The sequence below is a fragment of the Bactrocera latifrons genome, unplaced genomic scaffold (genome assembly GCF_001853355.1).
Source record: "Bactrocera latifrons isolate USDA-ARS-PBARC rearing strain unplaced genomic scaffold, ASM185335v1 scaffold_80, whole genome shotgun sequence".
Classification (NCBI taxonomy): domain Eukaryota; kingdom Metazoa; phylum Arthropoda; class Insecta; order Diptera; family Tephritidae; genus Bactrocera; species Bactrocera latifrons.
In genome coordinates, this window is record NW_017537490.1 from 1,040,013 (window position 1) to 1,062,589 (window position 22,577).

Here is a 22,577-nt window from a genome sequence, read left to right on the forward strand (position 1 = left end):
AGACTACATTATGCCTAATTAAACCTTGAATTTCCTTTATATGTGCTACAAAATTAAAAAAAATCACAAAGTTTACCACTCGCGATTCGGAAACATGTGCGGAACTTTTGAAATGGCGGCGGAAACTGAAGAATGCGATTAATAAAACGTTGCTGCCAGATTATTGAAAAATAATAATAAAAGTTTGCACTTACTATTAATAATAGAAAAACGTATTTTGAATATAAAAGTGCTTTTTTTTAGATGAAAATATTTCTTTACGAAATTTGTCATTGAAAATTATCCAAAGGCAATGCTTAAATYTTCGAACAAATTGTTCAGATCGGATCCCTACAGCATATAGCTGCTGTTTAAACAAAATCAATACAAAAAACTAACGAACGTTCTAAGGTTTAGTTATACTTACTTTGAAAAAGTCGCCTCTGAGGCGTAAACACCTCGTTGAAGCTGCAGTATATTATTTTCTTTTTATTTCATTTGTAAATCCTTTGTACACAATTTTCAAACGCTTTGGCATCCCATTGTTTTAAATTCATTTTGAAATCTCGTTCGATGTGGAATGACATCTGTCGTACACGGATATGGAATGCAATTAGTAATAAAGGTAATYACTTGGCAAGGCAAATGCACATTTAGTGTTAAATTAGTGAAAAATATTTGAAATAGTTTTGTTAATTTATGTAATAGATGAATTTCGTTGAGAGAAAAGTATAAGACAAGTTGGGAGAAAAGTTTAATTCGTTTAAAAAAAGCTGCAAAAATATTTTATAAGTAGTAATATTTAAATAATTTTTATATTAGAAGTTATGCACATATTCGATATTTTTATTTGAATAAATTTGCTTTATTTTAGTAACAATTATTTTATATTTAATTTCTTTACTAAAACACATTTATTWAAAAATTCATTTCAACTCAACTTATTCTTCATATAGTGAACACCACAAACCGTGGTGTAAACTGTCAAATGCACTTTCAACTCTTTGCATTGCACAGTTTCCGCCGCCATTTCAATTTACGTGCCGCTCTCATCAACGCGTTTGTGAAAAATGTACAACAAATATAATTTTTGCATAAAATTACGAAAAAATAAGTATTCGTGTTCAATATATTTGCAGTGAGTGTTTTGAGTAAAAATATTTTTAAGTCTTGCGTTTAATTTAATAATTTCTTCAAACCGCTCTTGAAATGAATGTGAGTGCTCTGCGCAGCCATAGAAATTATTAGAAATCAATGCGATTATGTGCATAAGTGATAAAATAAGTGTTTTTTCGCAGTAATTGCTATTTGAGGATATGAAATTCAATATGTGCTTAAAGGTGAGTCTTCCCTAAACCTTTTATGCAGAACATTCACACCAGTAAAATCTACGAATGAATGTTAGCGCAGAAGTGAGCTGGTGACAGCGCTGTCTCAATGTTGGGCACAAAACTTTTGTTCTTATTCGTCGAAAATTTTGAAGCTCATGTAGTTTAAAGCATACTTTTATGAAGGATTCCATATTTTTAATTGTATTGCATTTTGATCTTGACTAATGCAGTTTTAGAGGTGATATGATTATTTTAATATCAAATTATATATTATAATTAAAAACAAGAAAAAATGTTATCTACACCGAAGCTATAATATCTTTCATAGGTGCATTTCTTATAGCATAATGGAAATYTAACTTGATTTTGGTCCGAAAACTTGTATAACAGCCATTCGCTATAGTTGTCTGATCTTAAAAATTTCTTCTGTGCTTGTACCGTTGTTTAAACAATATTTCGTTTCAAATTTCGTGAAGGTATCTTGACAAATTAAAAGTTTTCCGTACTAAAACTGGATTTTGATCGACAAATTTGTATGACAGCTTTATGTTATGGTAATCCGATATGAATATTTGTTTTGGAGATTGCACTGTTACCYTGTCCAATAGTCTATTTAAATTTTCGTGAAGATATTTTGTATAATATAAAAAAGTTTTCCAWACAAGGAAGTACATGTATTGTTCTTCTTGGGAGAAATATTGATATCTCAATAACTGTGAGATGTTCATAGAGAATAAGGTTCCCTCCACCAGCTGGGTCGATGAAAGAGGTATTTGAATTTTGTCCCGCATATTCAGATGGACGAACATGGCAAAGTTCACTGAGCTTATCACTCTTATTATCTCTTTGCAATATTGGCCGCGGCTACGTCTTTGAGTGAAGTCTAGCGGTGTGATATCACACTATCTTGGTGGTCAATCGACCGTCCCAAAAAGTGAAATTATCYGCTCACCGAAGTGTTCTCTCAATAAATCCATTGATTGTAGCGAAGTGTGGAATGTGGCGCCGTCTTGTTGAAACCAAATGTTGCCGAAAAACGTCGTCATTTTGTAAATTTTTGTTCGACCGCAAGTCATTGAACGGACGTTCTAGTAAGTATTTTTTTGTATTTTGAGATCCATTCACAGAGAAGGCTGAAATCACTGTATTAATGGAGGACCTTTGATTTAAGCATCGAAGGAGATCGCGTGTAACTCGAAAAATTTTTAATATTTTCTTCAAAATATTTTTAAGGCTTAAAACAACAGCTACAGTAGCCTGTTTTAGACTGCCACTCTAGGTGTGCTCCTTTAAGACTGAATTTCAAAATAGTTTTGGAATATTTTATTGTGCGGTGCTAACTCTTAGTCACCAAATGTATAACACTGTATATTGTGTTTATTACATRCAGCAAGATATCACATTATTGTAACTAGAGTTGTAATTGTAATGTATTAAWGCTACTAGCAGCGACAAACAAGGCATGTTATCTGCAAATCGATTTATACATATGATACTGAAATACATATATATGTAAATTAATGTATAGGTAATTAAGCACAACAAGCATTTGCTAATACAATATATAGTGGCTTGTGTGCGAATGCATGCTATTRCAYACAGAAATTGATTATTAGGACAAGGGAAATTAGTAGCTAGAGCACAAYCCCACAATGTGAAGACGATATGGAAATAGTATGTTTATAAATTGTGTTATTATAATTATTATACGAGTATGTGCAAATAATTTTGAAATTAAAAAGGATTTCTTGTCAAAATGTTTTATATTATCTATAGAAGATCGAAATCCAAGCCGAAAAGATATTAAGTTGTCAAAAAAGTCTTGTGGTATTTTCGCTAGTTGGCGCTGAGAGCGCGAAGTTCTAGTTTTATTCGACGCATCGGGTCATGCTATATAGCTCATTTCACGCGTTAACACGTGTTTGATTGATTGTCGTTTCTTTTAAGTCGTTCGTGAGTTATAGCGTCGCAAACATGGAGCAAAATAAAGAGAAAATAAGGCATATTTTACAGTACTACTACGATAAAGGCAAAAATGCATCTTAAGCCGCCAATAAAATTTGTGCAGCTTATGGACCCGATACAGTTTCCATTTCCACCGCACAACGATGGTTTCAACGTTTTCTTTCTGGTGTAGAAGTTGTCGAAGATGCGCCACGCTCCGGAAGGCCTGTCGTCGAAAATTGCGATGAAATCGCTGAATTGGTCGAAAGAGACCGGCATAGTTGCAGCCGTAGCATCGGTCAAGAGCTGGGCATGAGTCATCAAAAAAAATTTAATGAACAATTGAATATTCAATAAAAATACCGCAAAAGTACTGCAAAAAAGACTTTTTTGACAACCAATATATTATATATTTACTATGGCGCAATAAAATATCTTCCAAATGGTTTTAAGGAATACTGTTGAGTTGATAATAATTAACCGTATATAAATAAGTTTCCACTCTGACTAAGTAGATCACATTATAGGCTCCCGTGGATGCAGGATGGCCAAAGTTACCTATAACRATTGGATTTTCGTTAATTTTTTGTTTATTTTCAGAATAAACAGTTATTGCTTAGTGCCCACTAGGTGGATCTGTGCTCAAAACATATTGTTATTAGTTATTTTGTATCCTGAGCAGAGGAAGGAAAGGTTTGAGACCGTATAAAATATGTACGTTGAGACAAAAACTAATTGTAAAATATTTAATTAATCATCGCCATTAAAGTAATCCCAACCAGACGAAATGSTTTTCATAAGCACTTTTTGGTATGGCCTTCAGTTCCTTCATCGATTTTTATTTTATTCCTYCGATAGACTGAAAACGGATTCCACGGAGCGGAAATTTCAGTTTGGAAAACAAGAAAAATTTTCAGGGAGTGCTATCATAATTGTGCTATCAGATCAACAATTAAGTACCTAGTGAAAATTTTGAATTCACACACTCAGCACAAAATGTTTCCATGCTAGTGAGACAAAGAAGTGTCCGTTGTGTTGAGAATATTGCTGCCGCTAACGCATCAATTGAGGAAAACGCAAATCAGTCTCTCACACATCGTTCTCAAGCGTTAGGCATCTCTGTGACATCGTTGTGGCGCATTTTGTACAAAGATCTTGGCACATATCCTTAATAGATCAAATTGACGCAATAACTGAAGCCGCTTGAATACCAGAGTCGTCTTATGTTCGTGAATTGGGCTGAGCAACAACTTGAAAATAATAGGGATTTTGATAGAAAAATCATCTTCAGCGATGAGGCTCATTTTTGGCTGAATAGCTTCGCCAATAAGCGAAATACCTGTATGCGTTATTGGTCAGGTAGCAATACACACGTTCTCCATGAGTCAGCACTGCATCCCGAAAAAATTACAGTTTGGTGTGGCTGGCGGCGTCGTTGAGACGTACTTTTTCCGTGGTAATCAAATCGGCACGTTACTGTTAATTGGGAATCGCTACCGCTCAATGTAACCGCATATTGTTTACCAGAATTGGATGATATGGACTTGGACATTATGTGGTTCCAACAGGGCGGCGCCACAAGCCACACAGCGAATGTCACAATCGATTTATTGAAAACGAAGTTTGGTGAACGTGTTTACTCACGAAATGGCCCAGTCAATTRGCCGCCTCGGTCGTGCGATTTTACGCCGTTAGACTATTTCCTGTGGAGCTACGTCAAGTCTATAGTCTATGCCAACAAGCCAGCGACGGTTAATGAACTTCGTACGAATATCGAATTTGAAATTGCAGCGGTATCGACCGATTTATGCTTGAAAACCGTCAAAAATTGGGTTCAGCGTCTGTACTTCTGCAAGCCTGCCCTTAGTGGCCATGCAAAAGAAATCGAGCTCCATACATAATGACTTCGAATATACATCGAAAGAACGTATCGATTATGAGATCACAGAGTCTGATTGTAGAAACACATACATATATCTTCACATTAAAAGGCTGTTGGTTGTTTATGAAAATTATTTTTATGTCGAAACTACGTTTTAAAGACAATATTATCTGTCGAATTCTATTAAAGATTTAATGAAAACAACTCACAGTCTTTTATTGAGAAATTATTTCACATAAATACCCACATTTGCTCTTCTATGCTCCAATATCTTTTCTTCAAGTAGTGAATGTGGTAGCATCAAGAGAAGAGGCTACAGTTGCGCACATAGCGAGGTTAGAGCAAGGGATTAAGTACTACAAAGTATAATTTGGTCTTATAAACCATTTAATTAAAAGTCATAATTCAATGCATATAAATGTAAGTGATATAAAATGTTAATGCTTAGATGTATTTATTTCTGATCATTTAACTTCAATAAAAATTATGCTTCCGCTGAAACCACGACGAAGTAAAAGTACGGTTACATTTATACATTTACGTAAATATTCACCACCTTAGWGCATTGACTGCCAAGCCGCTTTACGATGTGGAAAATTGCACAGAATTTTATCTGCGACCACGCGCTTTTATGCTCGCTTTGTCACGGAGTTTTTGCGTATTTTTGTACGGTTTCCAACCCAATTTCATCTACAGTTATACAATTTTTTCCAACAGTTTCCGTGTTTTTTTTTTTGTTTTTTTTTTTGGACAGAAACGTTCTACGAATATTCTGCACTCACCAGGAATTTTTTCAGCAAATTTGATTTTCATGCAAATTTAACGGGTTCGTTTCYCCCCTATGGTTTCGTGTTCCGGCACATGTGAATTGGCGCGCGTATTTTCCATTCCAGCAAAAGCTCATAATATACCCGAAAACAAGAGCAAATGAAAGTGGGAAGTGGGGTAAAATATTAGTAGTACCATAAGTAAAAAGCATATGTGGGCTATGAATATGAGTGTGCCTCTGTCTCTGGATGACTATACCTCTGGGTGCGTGGGTGTATGTTGGGGGAATATGTAGCGGCTTTCAACAGCAGTAGTTAGTAAATGTTAAACGGCAGCAAATTGGTCGGGTTTCAAAAGTAATACACTCACTTGCTGTTTTTTGTTGTTGTAGCTGGTGCGATTTTTTTTTTTTTTGCGTTCACATCATTCTTCAGTTGTGCGTGTTGGCGCCATTAAATCGAGTTGTCGCTTATGGCTCGTAAATGTAGAAACCTCATCGTTGCGCCATCTGCGGTTTGTAATCAAATTGAAAGAGTTCAAAAAAATTATGTTGCCTTTATAGGAATCGATACAACGCCGATACCCTTTTATGCCCTTTACAAAGTGTATTAAGTTTGCCAATAAGTTTATGAAGCCCAGAAGTAAATGTTGGAGACCAACATAACGAGCTGAGTCGATTAAGYCGTGTCCGTTTATCTATGTATATATACGCATGTGTATATGTATATATACGTTTACGTGGTGCCGATCTAAAATTTCGCACACGTATTTGTCTCCCAAAGCAGCTGCTTATTTGTGGAACCGCTGATATCAGACCACTATAACATTTAGCTGTCATATAAACTGTACGACCAAACGCAAGTCCCTATAGAGAAAACATTTTTTTGACGAGGCATGTTTTTAGAAAAAGTCTTTCAAATCGCAAGTTGAACGATCAAACTCACGTGCCTACAGTAAACAAATTTTTTCGACGAGTTATCTTCACGAGATTCGGCACSGATTATTATCAAAAACAAATAGCTGTCGTACAAACTCAAYGATCAAACTCAGATTTTTGTAATAATAATTTTAAACTATGAAGGGTATAAAAGCTTCSCTTTAGAAGTAGTTAACGCTTTTTCTGAGTTTTGCCTGTTTATACTGTGGTATGTGACACACTTAATTTGGACGAACTTTTTCCTACTTAAGTTGTTGGAAGCATTGTAGAAACGAAATTTAGTTCCGGAAGAGATGCTGATTGGCTGAAATGTTGAAGTCTAACACTTACTTATGTGGCTTCTGTAAAATACTATTGCGSATTTGATTTCGAAAGAGATTTTTTCCCTAAAGTGATTTCTTCTTCTACTTTATTGGAGTAGACAACGCTTACGCGATTAGAGCCGAGTTTGCAACAGCACGCCAGCCGTTCTTTCTTTTCGTTACTTGGGGCCAATTGGGTATTCYAAAGAAGCCAAATCTTTCTCTACCTGGTATTTTCCAACGAAGTTAAGTTCTTCCTCCAACTCTCCTTCCCCCCGTGGGTATTGCGTCAAATACTTTTACATGACCTATCTAGCGTAGTCGCTGTATTTTTAATTTGCAGAACTATATCAATGTCGGCGATATACGCCGTGGCCAATGCGCTAAGGACTATAATCCGCAGAACCTTTCTTTCGAAAACTTGTAATGTCGATTCTGTCGCCAAGTACGATTTTGACWTTGTGGCGGGGGCAGCTGTCATAGGTGCGTTTCAAGCGCTTATAGAAGGCATCTTTTTTCATATCGTTCATCTCTACCGTCTTGGGGCGAGGGCGCAAATCAGCGATATGTGGAAGAACTTCGCTTTGATGCGGATTGTGGCTAGACGTTCATCCCCCGTGGTGAATGCTCGGCGACGGAGTTTCTCTCCCMCCACGAATCCCACACCAAATTTGTGCTTCTTTATATGGCCCCTATAATAAATTGCACAAGGATCTACTAGTCTCAGTYCTTGTCTCGTTCATCGCACTTCTTGGACGGCGGTGAAGTCAACCTTCCTCTAACGAGAACATCAATCAGCTGGGCATCGGAACTTTCCTAATTAAGAAGAGGGGTATATTTCGCCTTCTAACTTTAGTTCGCCTTCAAACGGATGCTCTTTGGCTAACCAGAGTCAAAGAGAATATTAAACTCTCGAATTTGAGGCCGCGAATAACCTCCAGTTAAATTCTATATTATAATCAAGGGCATATTTGCGACTATCATGCCTTTCTTTGTTAACAATAAATCTTGCATTATTTAATGCAATAAATAATGGTGCATGCAAAGCATCACAAAYTTACTAAAGCGCTGTAATTCCCTGCTTTGTTTCACTACTCCTGAGAGCCGTGCTGTTTTTCCAGTTCTTAGTATTTGAATTGTAATATTGTCTTYCCATTTAGCCAACGGCTGGTGACTGCTTTTCAATTACAGTCGCCTATAAAGAAAATTCTAGTCGCCATTGTCTGCTTTTAAGCAATTAAGTCCGCTTCCCAAAAGTCTCAGCCAACTACTGTGCCAAGTGCTCTCTGCAACTATGCGCTCGTTTCTGCTGTWTTCGCCTTTTTCTTCGCCTAATTTCCATGCTGTGCGTCTGCTAGTCTCTCTCTGCTTTTCTGCGACATTTTACGCAATTCCGGCGAGCCGTCTTGCCAGCATTCATGACGCCGGTCTAAGATAGTTAATGTCACACTTTACTGCTTGTGATGAGCCATTCTTAATTCCCTTGGCTACAGCGTTAATGCGCATTTTGGATTTCGCTTTTTATGCTTTTTTCTGTCTGCATCTGTTTTGTTGCTGCTGCGAAAGACTGTGTGACAATATGGAAATATGATTACTGTGCCAGTGGTAAAGGCAGGAAGGATTGCATTTATTTTATGTAAAGTGTTTGGTGCACAATATTCTCATATATTCTCATTAAAATGTAGTGTGTCGTCAAGGCTACTCGGTATGTGTCACATTCTTCGGTATCTGTATCATTGTGTTCAATTATCAAGACAAAATTTGACTCGGAACGGTCAATTTAAACTACACCTGAACAACGAATCGACAAATAAGTAAGGAAGTGTTAAGTTTGGGTGTAACCRAATATTTTATACTCTAACAAGGAGCAAAGCCGGCAAAATACTTATACAAAGGTGTTTTCAAAACTTTATATTAAACTATCACATTTTCCAGATATGTGCACTTCATGTACACTGGAAGTTCGAAAATCTTTATGTTAGGTATATGGGGACTAAGAGAAATATTTTTCTTCTGCATTCCCTTTTGACACAATTATATATGTTGCTTTAGCAAGAAGTGGTATTTCGGTGCACCAGGCCTTTTTGGAGGTCCGGGAAGAGGTCGCTGATGAACACCGTGCTGGTTGACTTGTGACTTCGACAAACACTCATATAAGACTCGTGTGCGCAAAGTTTTGAACTCAGATCATCTACTAAGTATTCGTTTAATTTTCCAGATGTTAAGTGTATCAAAAYATGTGGTTCATAACATTGTGACGGAGCATTTGAACATGCGCAAGGTGTGCGTGAAGATGGTCCCAAAAGTGCTCACTGATGACCAGAAAGGCAAGCATTTTGTGACGACTGATTGGATTCATGCAGCATGCAATCGACTCAGCTCTATTACTTCCGGACGAACGCTGCATATTATATGCCGAATTAGGTTTAATTGGGTATAGAAGCTTCCGAAAAATGTATTCTTACTTTTTAGGCAAGGAACCCACGTATCAAGCTTCATTACGTTATCTCAATTTTGAAAAATGTCGTTTCGAGAAAAATTTGTTAATATGCCGCCATCCGAAAACTATTGTAGATACGACCTTGCCTATTTGACAGGAAATTTTTGAAAATATAATCTATCGGATTTCGTTTTTAAAGTGTCACACTGGTGTAGCCGTTTAAASAACTCTAATATCCGCTTCGAAAATCGCTCCTTGAGCCATTTATTGTCATTAAAATGAAAAAGGAGGATATATACACACACTAATCGATACAGTGGGAAAGGAGTTTGGCTAGTCCATAGATATTATTATTATCGGAAAAATCTTCTTATACCTTTAACAAAGTATATGCTKTGGAAGCAGCTTCTTAGGCCATATAAAGGATATCCGTTTTTGAGATATCGTTCTAAAATATTGCACAAGTTTTTTTTTCACAAGAACTGCTTATTTGACGCAACCACCGATATTGGACTGCTATATGTCCGATCTTGATCAGTTGCTTGTATGGATATTTTTCATTTTACAAACTGTTCAGATCGAACCAGTATAGAGTATAGCTGTCATAAAAACTGATTTATCGAAAGCAGCTGAAATGAATTTTTTTTTTGTGCGTATATTTCACAAATATCTGCATTCTACAGCTAAACGATAAATAGTGATACGAATATTGGAAATGCTCTTATTCATTTTTTACATTAAATTTTATCATATCTATATTTGTTAGTGAATAAATTACGATTTTCAAACATCTACATATGTACGTCCCCGAAATGTAGAACCACCATTGAAGTGGCAAATAAGTGGCAGAAAGCGAAAATTTGGGTTATATATGTAAAATATTCCAGAAGTTGACGGTGATAAGATACTTCAAGCTGCATTGTCAACGCAATTATTGTAAAAATAAACTACACTTGTGTGCAGCGCAACAGGATGTCAGCGTGTCTACACTTTATAGGTATGTGTAACTGTAGGCATAATACACACACGCACACACACGCTACGAAACATAACTACTCTATATGAAATTCATTTGCACAAAGTGTTATACGCTATAACCGCATTGTTCACACCTGCTGCCAAACACTTTTGATCGCTACCCTCTAATGACATTTCGAGTAGCAGCACGTAACTCATACGCCCTGTACGTACTCAATGACTSCAAGTGTTGGCGAGTGTGTGTTCGTGATTCGCTGTGTGCCTACAAATTAGGCGTGCCTGATGMGCAAATGAGCAGAAGCTGGCGAGTTTGCATTTTCACATATAAGCACACAAGCAAACAYACACAAACATATGTATCTATGGTATATAAATATTAAATATGTCTAATATGCCAGCTAACATACAAATATACATCAATAAGTATTGACGTTAGCAACAACTTATAAGCATATAGTACAACTAAATGTATGTGTATATATAGCCGTATGCAGCGTTTGGTATCACATTTCTTTCTGGGTATGCACATGCACACACACGAACATATATGTATATTTCGTTAGTAGGCTACCAGCTGTGCGTCTGGGTAAATCTATATGTGCCCAATTGATTACACATATTGCKCTGATAGAATATTTGCCGTTGATTGGCATGCCTACAAACATAAAACGCACGCTCATGCTGGGTTTTTGGCATGAGGAAGCCTAGCAAACTCTGCAGCCATTCATATGCGATTATTGCACCAATTGCACCAATTGCGTCATGTRAATTCATTATTTTATTCGATTACTTAATGCGAAGAGATTTTGTAAATGAAAGGTTAAATCAACAATTTGCATAGAATTTATTTGTATACATATTACATTGAAATTTGTGTGCTTGTTGAGCTGCAGCTTTTCCATTTTTCTGTTATTATTATCTTTATCTTGCATTGTTGTGCTTGTGACTTGCAGGTATTTAGAAATATGTCGACAGCTTGATTTAGATACCAGATTTAGATTTATTTACCGGTCATTGGCGCAATGGAATTAAMAAAGTATATAATATTGGCGTGATAGTCAAATATAATTAAAAATCAGGCCATTTTATTTCAAAGACAGACCTATTTTTGTACCATGTCAGCGTATGCTAGCATGTAGACGACAGTATACTTCATTTGTGCCTATTTTTTATATAAATATATTACTGTGGGCAAAAAATAGTAAGACTTTGCTCATAATTTTAAAAYTCACACTTAWATAATTCTTCAAAATATCTACATRTGTCGTCCCTCTSAAAGTAATGTGTATTATGCTCTGCAAAACCAAAGAGTTGTCGGGGCATAATTACTGCCCATTTTTACAAATATYTTCACAGAAAMGACCCATAACACTCAAATAGTATTCTTTSTTRTCCGGCTGGTCKGATGGAACTCAGTGTGCGCCACACCTCGATAATGGAAGAAAACTGTTAACATAACCTTGATTTTTGATCTKATTTGAGTGGTTTTTTTCAGCTTCTGCTCACTTTTGCCACCTTATTCGGCCGGTTCATCGTCCGTTTCCGGATCATATGCTTAGATCCAAGACTCATCGCCATTAATAGTAAGTTTCACTACCTCATGGTAATCGGAAAGCATTGTTTCACAGAATTTAATGCGACAYTATTTTTCGAAAAAAATTAGTGATTTTGGAAATAATCGTGCTTTTACTTTTGTTAGACCCAAATGATCTTTCAAAATGGTTTTTACTGATCCCTCCGATATTCCAACGRTGCCAGTAGGTATYCGATTCTCAAGCACTAAATGCTTTATTTTATTGACGTGTTGATCATTCGCTGATTTTGATATACGTCTTGGACTGGGTTCGTCGCCAACGCTTTCTCGACCCACTTTGAATAATTTGATCCAATCAAAAACACTTGTTCGTGATTAACAATTAGCACCGAATGGCTTTTCCAAMATTCTGACCGTTTCGACACCAGAAATTTGTTTCGATATCTCAAATAGCTTTTGGAGTTACAGCCTTCTAAACTAGCTGCTCAGTTTATCTTTAAACGCGTTTTTTCTCAAAAATAAATTTGRTTGAGTGAAATGACTCATTCACTAACATTTATTTTTATATATTGTGTAAATTTTCCTATATATGTAAGTATATTGAGTTGCCAGTTTTTTTAACTGAAATTTTCGGTAAAACTTTTCTTTTYTTAAACGCCGTCATCTTTTCATTATCCAATTTTTTCTTTTAGCATAGGACATAGGCAAAATATTTTTTAGTAGAAAGGTTTTTGGCTATTTTTCACCCATAGAGAAGGAGAAAATCTCTGCAAGAATCGTGAACAATGTTTTAACATCCACGGAAATCAAGTGCAACTCGAAAKCTTTCCATTTTCTTACAAAACTTTACGGTGTATTTTAAATCACTTTACTTTTTCGGGATTAGARMACAAAAACAAATATTAATGATCGAAAATGGCTTTATTCTGTTTTTCAAGGGGTTATATGGGTTTACGGATTTCAAAAAATCGATTATTTTTTAATTAAAATTTCAAGTTAATGCGAGTAATAGTTTCGGAGATCAAACATTAAGAACTTATGCGCCGCAATTTCCAAGTTTAAACATTTTTTTTTTACCAAAAAACTACAGGATTTCTTTGTGAATACATAGTGTATGTTTGTAACAATAAAAAAATCTAAAAACAATATTYCTTTTATATAAGAAAAAATTGTTGAAAAAATWTTCTTTTTTACCCGACGAAACCCTTGCAATCCATTAAAAGTGCCTTCATCTTTGGGCAAGACTCTTATACGGCGAAAAGTTTGATTGCTATGTGAGAGAATAATAATAAGTCTAARTAATTAATTTAATTATTCAATTAACATCAAGAATTGCATCACTGTATTATTTTGTCTGCTCTATAAAGTCGCCGCTAAGGAGTTGCTTACATCACCACTACATTGTTAAATTGGTAAATAAACAAAATGCAACAGGTAGAGAGTCACGAAAGAGCGTCTTTTGAGTAGCAAGAAAAATGAAAGAAAGACCACAATTATACTTTTCTCAGAGAGAGAGAGAGAAAAAGTGTAAATTGAAGAGACAGTGTTGGCGAGTAATTTTTTCAGCAAAGTACWTTTACTACTACATTTGCTACTACTTTTCCCATAACTAAACAATTCAAATACATATATAAGATCAAAGAAAAAATTATGGGAAGATTGAATACATTGATAATAAAAACGAGCAAATTATGTATTGATGAGCTAGATGGTACTCAAAGAGCTGATGATTGAAAGAGCATTTTATATTCGTGACGGTTTTTATTTAACAAATACATATTCTCCAATGAATTTAGGTCTTTACATCAATCGAAAGAAAATTAACTTTGTTAAGAATTACGGTGTTCTTAAGCTCTGTGTAGCTCTCGTTATAAATTCTTTTGCAATTTGTTGTAGAAAATCATGTTGAAATCATTTGTACTGTTTTAAACAGCCCATTGAGCATTCATAGTGAAAGAGTTTACATTTTCTACATACCTTACTCTATGAAGCGGATAATGTTGTCCATAACCTACTCAAACATTACTTAGCGCATTAGTACTAAGAGGATTTCATAGTTATGAAATCTGTATTTCGTTTTTTGTAAAAATAAAAAAGCATCATAGTCTATTTATTATCACAACCGTTTTTGTTTTAAGTGATTTTTTCTCAGTAATGCATTATTTGCTTTCATCTTAATGGTTCAACTAAAAATTAAATTTTTGACACTACCTTTTTCTGTAGTCGCACAAAACCCTGTTGAATGCAAACACAAAACTTGCGAGCGAGTCTGTTGCCTACGATTAGGGCTGTAGGAAAATGCACCAACAGTTAAACGCCGTCGCTCATAGAGTTAAAACGTGTTTTCGTGCGGGTGTAGTGATAGCTTGGCTTTTGTTCTGCCGTCGTTTAGAGTGAAGTGTCGGCATTTTAGAACGTGAACGTGAAGTGTACTGCGAAGTCAACGACAACGTTGCAGTGGTAAATAATAATACCAGCAAGAGCGAAATTCTTGGAGTGAACAGCGACAGAGCTGAAATAGCGTCGGCAGCGCGGTTAGTGTTAACAGTCGCAGCGGCAGCACAAATCGTGGATGTGTAGTATTTTACGTGCGGTTTATTCTGCATTTTGCTGCTTATTCGCTGTCGTAGAAGTTTGAAGTTAGTTGTATTAAAGGTATGTGTTAATCTTATTTGCTAACAACCAAGAGATATGTTAGTGTATGTCTTCGCTTCCTATTTATTTATTCAATCAGAATTTTTGATCAGTGGTTTAGTGATGCTTTAAGTAACTACGAAGTGTTGTGAAGTCAAATAATTGTCGAATGTGAAACTAAAYTCACTAGAAGAGTTTCAAAGTAGAAATAAAAAAAATAAGTTCATAAAAAGGTCACAAGGTGGATTTAAAACGGATTATACATATGCATACGTAGCGACATCACACACAGTTATAGATTCAAATACACACATACATATGTATGCGAATGCAGGTATGTATGAAAAATTAAAAATCGCCGAAACTCTTTCTTATGGAAAGTGATGTTAGTGTGTAGAAGTAGTGAATACAAGTACATAACAGMAAATCAGGTTTTTTAAAGTGGAAGCTGAACTATGACGCAGCGTCGCGTCAGCAAATGACCACAGAAACAGCAAACAAAGCGCAACAGAAATTCTCCGCGAGAAATCTGAAGGCGAAGAATAAGAAGTAATGAAAGAATAAAATTATGTTTACGTGAATTACAYATGACATTTTGTGTGTGGCCTTCTGTACGTGTGTGTGTTTTTATTATTATTGTAAATTTGTTTTGGTACACACRGGCACAATATTAAATATCTGTGTGCGTGCAAGTGTATTATGTGCGGAAAGCGGTTTGGCAGCTTCTTGCATTACGACAGAGTGTAGATTAGAACAGCGACCGTTGTAATACTACAGTCGACGTCGCAGCCGACGTTCGGAGTTAGCAGTGTACTGCTATTGTTATGTTAAAAAAAAATCATGAAAACAAATGGAAGTGTTTGTGSATGTGTGTTTGGTATTTTGTATTTGCCCTCTGAACTTTTCGGCTGTTGTAACAGCAGCTACATATGTATATAATTTCTAAATATTCCTTCAAGTGTTAATTCAAATAAGACGTGTGAAGCTAGAAAATTAACATTTAATATATGAAAAAATGTTAATGTGATTTCAAGAGCCTATATACACACATATGTAGATACGTATTTCTTATCTGGATATATATGGCGAATAGTGATGTGTCTGCTATTAAATGTAGAAGTGATGGAGTTAAAACGCTTAAGTAATTTAATATATTCCTACAATCTTTCTTGCATGTACCCTAAAAATTGTTGCGCTTTCGTTTGCTCCAAAATTTGCCAATGTATTCAAGTGCATTATTTATTACTAGAAAGAAAAAAAATTAATAAATTAATAATAATTAGACTAAAGAGCCAAAGTGTAGTTAAAATAAATGAGAATATATATTATTTTTACCTACAATTAATTATGCTTTAATAGAGGTTAGAAATCGTTCATAGAATCGTTAATTATGCCTCGCAATATTGTTGTGACTTCTAGACGTCTATAGCCTCTTAAGAGGCACACCTAGGAATTACAAAAATAAAATACTTCTTTTAAATTAAAAATACACTTATTTATACATATGTAGTTTAAGAATATATAGGGAAATGAAAAAATATTAAATATGTATTTTTAGAAGCGAACTCCYACGGCGACAAAAAATGGTGATATACTGCTGCAGTGATTCCGACCTTGGTTGAATTTTGTATATAAAAAATCTTTACCAGGAAAAAGTTGAATTTGATTGTTTTTGACCATTGCATATTGTGCTTATTTCGGCCCTTGTAGAATTTAAATTTTAATATGTTAAATTTAAAGACATAACTTGAATAGGTTCTTTCTTCTTATTTCTGTAYATCAGATCCYAYGACTCGGATKTTATCCGGCCAAGGACTGAAGTAAGTTTCTCTGTCTTAAGCAAAAAAGGGCTTCCTTCGTATGATACTCAAAGGGATTTCACCGCCACTAATTACGAAAAAAGTTCTATATGCCACTATATGTATGTATGAAGTCCAAAAACTGTATTACTGAGCTATTTCTTTCTTAGTGCCAAATGATACCACATACCATACCCTTACAACCTACATTCACTGACCAATCTTCTAAGAAAGGAGTAGTGAGCTTCATACGAAAACAGTTTGATGGTGAATTCTGGGTTAAAATTGGTATGTACTGATAGAGGAGGATCTGCAGATAAAGAACACTTACATACACATATGCAATATGTATGAATGTAATTATGTTAAGATAAACTTCAGCTTCCTCTTCTTATTATTTAAGAGATTAGAACTGTGTATAGGGTTGGACTTTAGAATTTCAACAAATTAAATTTGGTATACATGGATAATTGTTTTTGTGATTATGATTTTTGCGGAATTTGCATTTAAAGTTAAAAAAAAAATTAATGTCATAATTTCATATCTTACGGTAATACCTACATTAGCATAACTTTTAAGTTAAGAAAAGTGCGTACTTAACCTTATACATTCGTGTAAAACTTGACATATTCTAGTTTTTATTGGTAGTTAAGGCTTTTTTTAGCAGAATATATTCTTGTGAATAACTTCAATTAATTTCATTAACTTCAGCGTATTACAGCTATTTTAATATGTAACCATTTATCAAATATTGAATACCGATTATCTTTAAAAAATTTTGCAGAAAGAAATTCATACTTTTTGTACTCTTGTCTCCACCACTCATACCTACATAGTTGTACTGAAAAAATGTGTTTTAGTATTATATTGCACTGCAGAAAAAATATTTGTAAAAAATTTATACACTGAACACTGTATGTTAACTTCGCCACGAAGTTTGCGTAGGAAACGTCGGAGGCCAACGTAACTCGCTGAGTCGATTTAGCCATGTCCATTTTTTGTTACCGACGAGAACATCGAAAAAGTTTTCAAAATAATTTGGAATGATCGTAAAATCAACTTAAAATGTACATCATATCATTCACAAATGTTTGGGTATGAGAAAGCTCCCTGCAAAGTGGGTGTTGCGCGAACACACTTTTGAACAAAAACAAATTTCATTTTCATCGTTTTCCGATGTCCAATCTACAGTCATCGGAGTGGACTGTGTACGATGAACCCGCTCCAAAACGCACCAATCGCCTCTTAAGGTTATGGCGTCTACATTTTGAGATGCGCATAGAATAATTTTTAGTGACTACTTTGAAAAAGTAACGACTAAAAACATTGACTATTACATAGTGTTATTGAACCGTTTGAGGGACGAAATCGCCGAAATATGGCCGCATTTGAAGCAAAAGAAATCGCTGTGTCACCAAGACAATATACCGTGTCACAAATTAGTAAAAATAATGTCGAAAAAAAAAAAAATAAAATAAAGTGGGCTTCAAATTGCTTTCGCATCCACCGTATTTTCCAGGTCCGCCCCCCAGCGATTGTTCTCAAAAGAGTACTTGCTGGGAAGAAATGTTCATCGAATGAAGATGTGGTGTTTGATGAACAGAACAAATCGTAGTATAAAGGACTGTCTCTTATACACATCTAGATGTGTATAAGAGACAGCTTTATTTTACGGAATCGCCAATAACGGAGCAGCATTTAGCTGCCATACATATAAACTGAACGATTGGCATCAAATGCTTGTATATATAATTTTTTTTCCATTTCTGTAGGGTATTCTACCTTCGGCGCAATCGAAATTAACGTTGCCTTTTTTTATTTATTTTTTTTTGAAATTGTATGCAAGAAGGCGAATCATTTATGTGGTTAATCTATATTTGCAAACGAAATCAAAGCCTTTAATAAAATCAGTGCGCCGRTAAATCAATATTTTATTCACTTCAATAAACGATAAGCTTCAAACCCTTTGACAAAAAACCGCTATAAGTCCTTACCTTTGATCAAGTGTGCATTTGYATGATGTATATRTWTATGTATGTWTGTACGGAGCATTGCAAATTAAAATTATAGTGATGTATTTGCCCTCCGCCATTTCTGTCCATATGTACTTGTATACTGTTATTTCACATGTTTGCTGCTTTACATATTTACGCATATCATCTCTGCACACAAGAAATTGTTGTTCTGAAATACCACCTTTTGACCTCAAATTAAACGATTTAATTGAACGTGTTCATTGGGAACTACCTACTTACTTGCATACATATGTACATATTTGCTTRCGAATAAAAAACGTGGGCGACATGCAACGAAAATGTTCAATTTTTCACTACATAAATTGTTAATGGCATCGTTTTTTATAATAATATATGTTTTGGCATAACTGAACAATTATAACCGTACTTAAACGTATGTATGGTATGTATGCGTTCAGTGTTAATTTCTGTTTTTGATATCATAAGCAAAATTTGAAATGATTTGCTAATAACAAATATATTCTAATTATATTTTTGGTTTAAGTAAGTGATATGACAGATTACAGCCGAACATTATGACCGTCGCAATTTGTAAAGCATTTGTTGTTTAGAAATATGTGGAGGAACCTACAAAGCTTTATAATAATTTGTGCAATAACTGAGCAATTGTTGGTGAAAATTTCTATCAATTGCTCTACAATTGGGGAAGAAAAAACAACAATTTAGAGGCATGAAATCGCTTGATCTTAGCGGACATTTATTTGAGCCATTTCTCGAAATTAATAAGTCGGCAAACTTTGCACGTAAAGTGTCCATGTTTAGATGTGAAACGGCAACGCATCGTAAGTAGAGATCATCCGTGTCGATTTCATCGAATTCCGGGTAAAAAAGACGGTCAACACCTTATTAAAATGGCTATTGATGGTAACAACGACATTTCTTGTCWCATTTCGAAAGAGATAAGACCCGATAATGCCGTTATCTATAATCCGCAGCAAACGGTAAATCTTTGGGGATGTAATTGCATTTTCTAAACTTCTCGATGATTTGATTTACCCCAGTAGCGAAAATTTTGTTTGTTGACGCAGCTATAAACCAGAAATGGTCTTCTTATGAGAAGTTAATTTTTCGTTGAATGTAAATTTGTAAATTTTTATGAAAACGCAAATTTAGGTAATAATGTGGAACGATTTCCAAGCATTATACCACAGTGAAATGTGGCATGACTAAATGGTGAATCTTATATATTATGGTATATCTTATTTTCCACAAACCTGTAAATAAACACGTCCGGAACGAGCTGTCAAAATCACGACATCTCTATTTATACACGCTGTATGTTGAGCTGGTCTAATTCAAACATCGATTTTACACATTCTCGGCATTTGAATATAATACCTATGTATGTATGTATGTATATCACATATTTGTTATACGTTTACTTAATTTTGATATTACGCTACTGTGACCAAAAAATAGTAAGACTTTTAATTTAAATTTCGGGCGAAAACCCATTCGTCGACATATTTTATTACTAGGTTGGTGTGACTGTCAGTGTCATCTGTGGGTTTGATATATGCTTGTYTTTCTGAGGTACATAATGTGCATTCGGCAACTTTTACGATGAGTGAAATTATTCAACGAAGAAGTTCCATTAAATTTTCTGTGCGGAATCAATGTTCTGGTGCCGAAACGTTCAGAATRTTGATCGAGAGCGGGTTGACGATGAACCACGTCCAGGACGGTCATCAACATCAACTGATTATCAACACGGAAATAAAATAAAGAAATTGKTGCCTAAGAAACGACGATTAACAGTCAGAGATCTTACTGGCGTTGTTGGCATATCGGAAGGATCAGTGAAAACCATTTTGAAAGTTCATTTTGGTCTATAAAAAGTAAAAGCACGATTGGTTTCAAAAGAACTAAATTAAAAAAAAAACAGGTCTGCCAAACAATGCTTTCCGACTACGAGGATATATTATTACTGAATATCGTGGCAAATCACCGTTATATTCAAAGTTTTCTTCGATTCGATGGACCAAACTGTCAACAAGGACTGTTATTTGAGTTGTCGGAATTATGAGCCGTCAACTCCTGGTTTTTGCACCACGATTATTGTGAATTTTATTCATAATGCAGCCACCAATTCGCCTGATTTAGTTTCGTGTGACTTCAGCAAACTCAAACGACCGCTTCGGGGAAAACGTTTTGAGTCAATTGGAGACTTTGAAAAAAAAAAAACGTTGGGACAAGTATATTTGGGCGATGAGGGATTACTTTGAGAGAAATGAGGTAAATTTTCAAGAATAAATAAAGAATTTTGAAATTATAAACAAAGTCTTACCATTTTTTGCTCATAATAGTACATACGATAGAAAATCAACCATATATTGTAAAAACCTTTAGGTATGTAGACCGTATTGACAAATTTTTCTCYTTTCGAAACAAAGGTACGTTATTAAAAAGAAAATATTTTTTCTAAATTCAAAATAATATAATTTATTTATTGAACGATATTTTCGGTAAAAATATTGCCTTTTGAACTGTGGTCCACGTATTCGGTATCGGGGTGCTTGAAAAGTTATGATACGGTTTTGACAATTTATCGTAGGGCAATGCAATATCACTCCCACTTTTTAGAAACCTGCAATTTCGCATCATMATTTGTAAGTGAGGTACTTTATAGTTTTTTAATTAACGGCATTTTATAAGCATGGCAGTCCACTCGTCTTGTTAGCCTTATCATTTTGATATACACTGGTGGCAAAAATCACAAACGGATCAATCAGAACAAATTCGCCTAAAAGACTGTGGTYCTAAAACCGCTTTCGAGCCACCGAATTTTAAAGCGAAGTTTAAAGACTCTGAATAATCGGCTGTATGGGAGTTATGTGATATACATAGTTGTACAATCTGACCGATTCTGACAAATGATCAATAGAATACCAAAATATACCTACATATGTACATAGAAAACTGTCTCTTATACACATCTAGATGTGTATAAGAGACAGGAATATCAGGTGAGTTATAACAGTGCTCCTTCCATTGCAATTAAAAAAAAAATTTCCACGATTTTCCTATTCAAAAATAAAACCACAAAACAGTTATTCGTACGTYTGTCTCAGAATTTTTATCAAACTATTCAGATTTTTGTGTATTGCATGAACTCCACACACATACATATGTACACATAAAATTTACATGCACATTTACATTGGCTTGATTCGCCAGCACCGGTTTGATTCCTCAGGTGGAGCAACAACAACAAACAAATCAAATATTTAGAGTAGAATAAGCAAAGCAAAAAGAAYATTTACTATGATGTTTGCTGTGCATTTGTGCGGAAAGCAGTTTGGCCACTTTGTATGCAAACACACACAAATACACTTAAAAACACATACATAGACACTTTGCTGCTGCTGCTATTAACAGTCGTAACAGAGCGATGAAGCGAGGGACGATGAACAGTAAATGGGTGCTGCATGTCTACAGCGCTGTGTGGCAGATTTCCAGTAGCGATCGAATTCAAAAGAAAATTTTGTAGCGCTGAGAGAAGTTGCACAACCAACAAGTTTTTRTTGTTTCTGTTGTTTTTGTTGCTACTGTTGATTTTTTCATTTTTCTCTTGGGTCTCCCTCAATTCTGCTCTTTTATGTGCTTTTGTTTACATTTGTGACCTCATCTAATCATCTCTTAATGCGTTGCTGTTTGCTGGTGGAGTGAATGTGCTTGTGTGGATATGTAATGTATGTACACATGTACATATATTTACATTCACAGTTTTAAACACATAAAAAAATGTGGCTGATATTCTAAAATTGATGCTGAGAAGCTTTACAGCACAGATTAGCATTACATATATTAATACATAAATACGGACTTACATTATATAAATGTATACAGGTATGTATACTTGTGGATTAGGGTTTCTTTCAGTTTTTGCAATTTAAAATTAAACAAGTAAGGAAGCGCTAACTTCGGGTGCAACCGAAGATTTTATACTCTTGCAACTTGCAAGAATCAGGATCAAGCCAGGGAAATACCGGAGGATCGGAATCCAATCGGAA

The 22,577-nt window shown here is 35.0% G+C and overlaps 1 protein-coding gene across 3 annotated transcripts in view; it reads left to right on the forward strand.

Annotated features, from left to right (window-relative positions):
• Positions 1-14,423: 14,423 nt before the first annotated feature.
• LOC108976865 (cadherin-87A) overlaps positions 14,424-22,577 on the forward strand; it is a 175,702-nt gene continuing 167,548 nt past the window's right edge. For all 3 annotated transcript variants that reach the window (XM_018946243.1, XM_018946245.1, XM_018946244.1), the window contains exon 1: positions 14,424-14,750. The gene's annotated coding sequence lies outside the window, so the exon portion shown is untranslated. The remainder of the gene's footprint in view (positions 14,751-22,577) is intronic.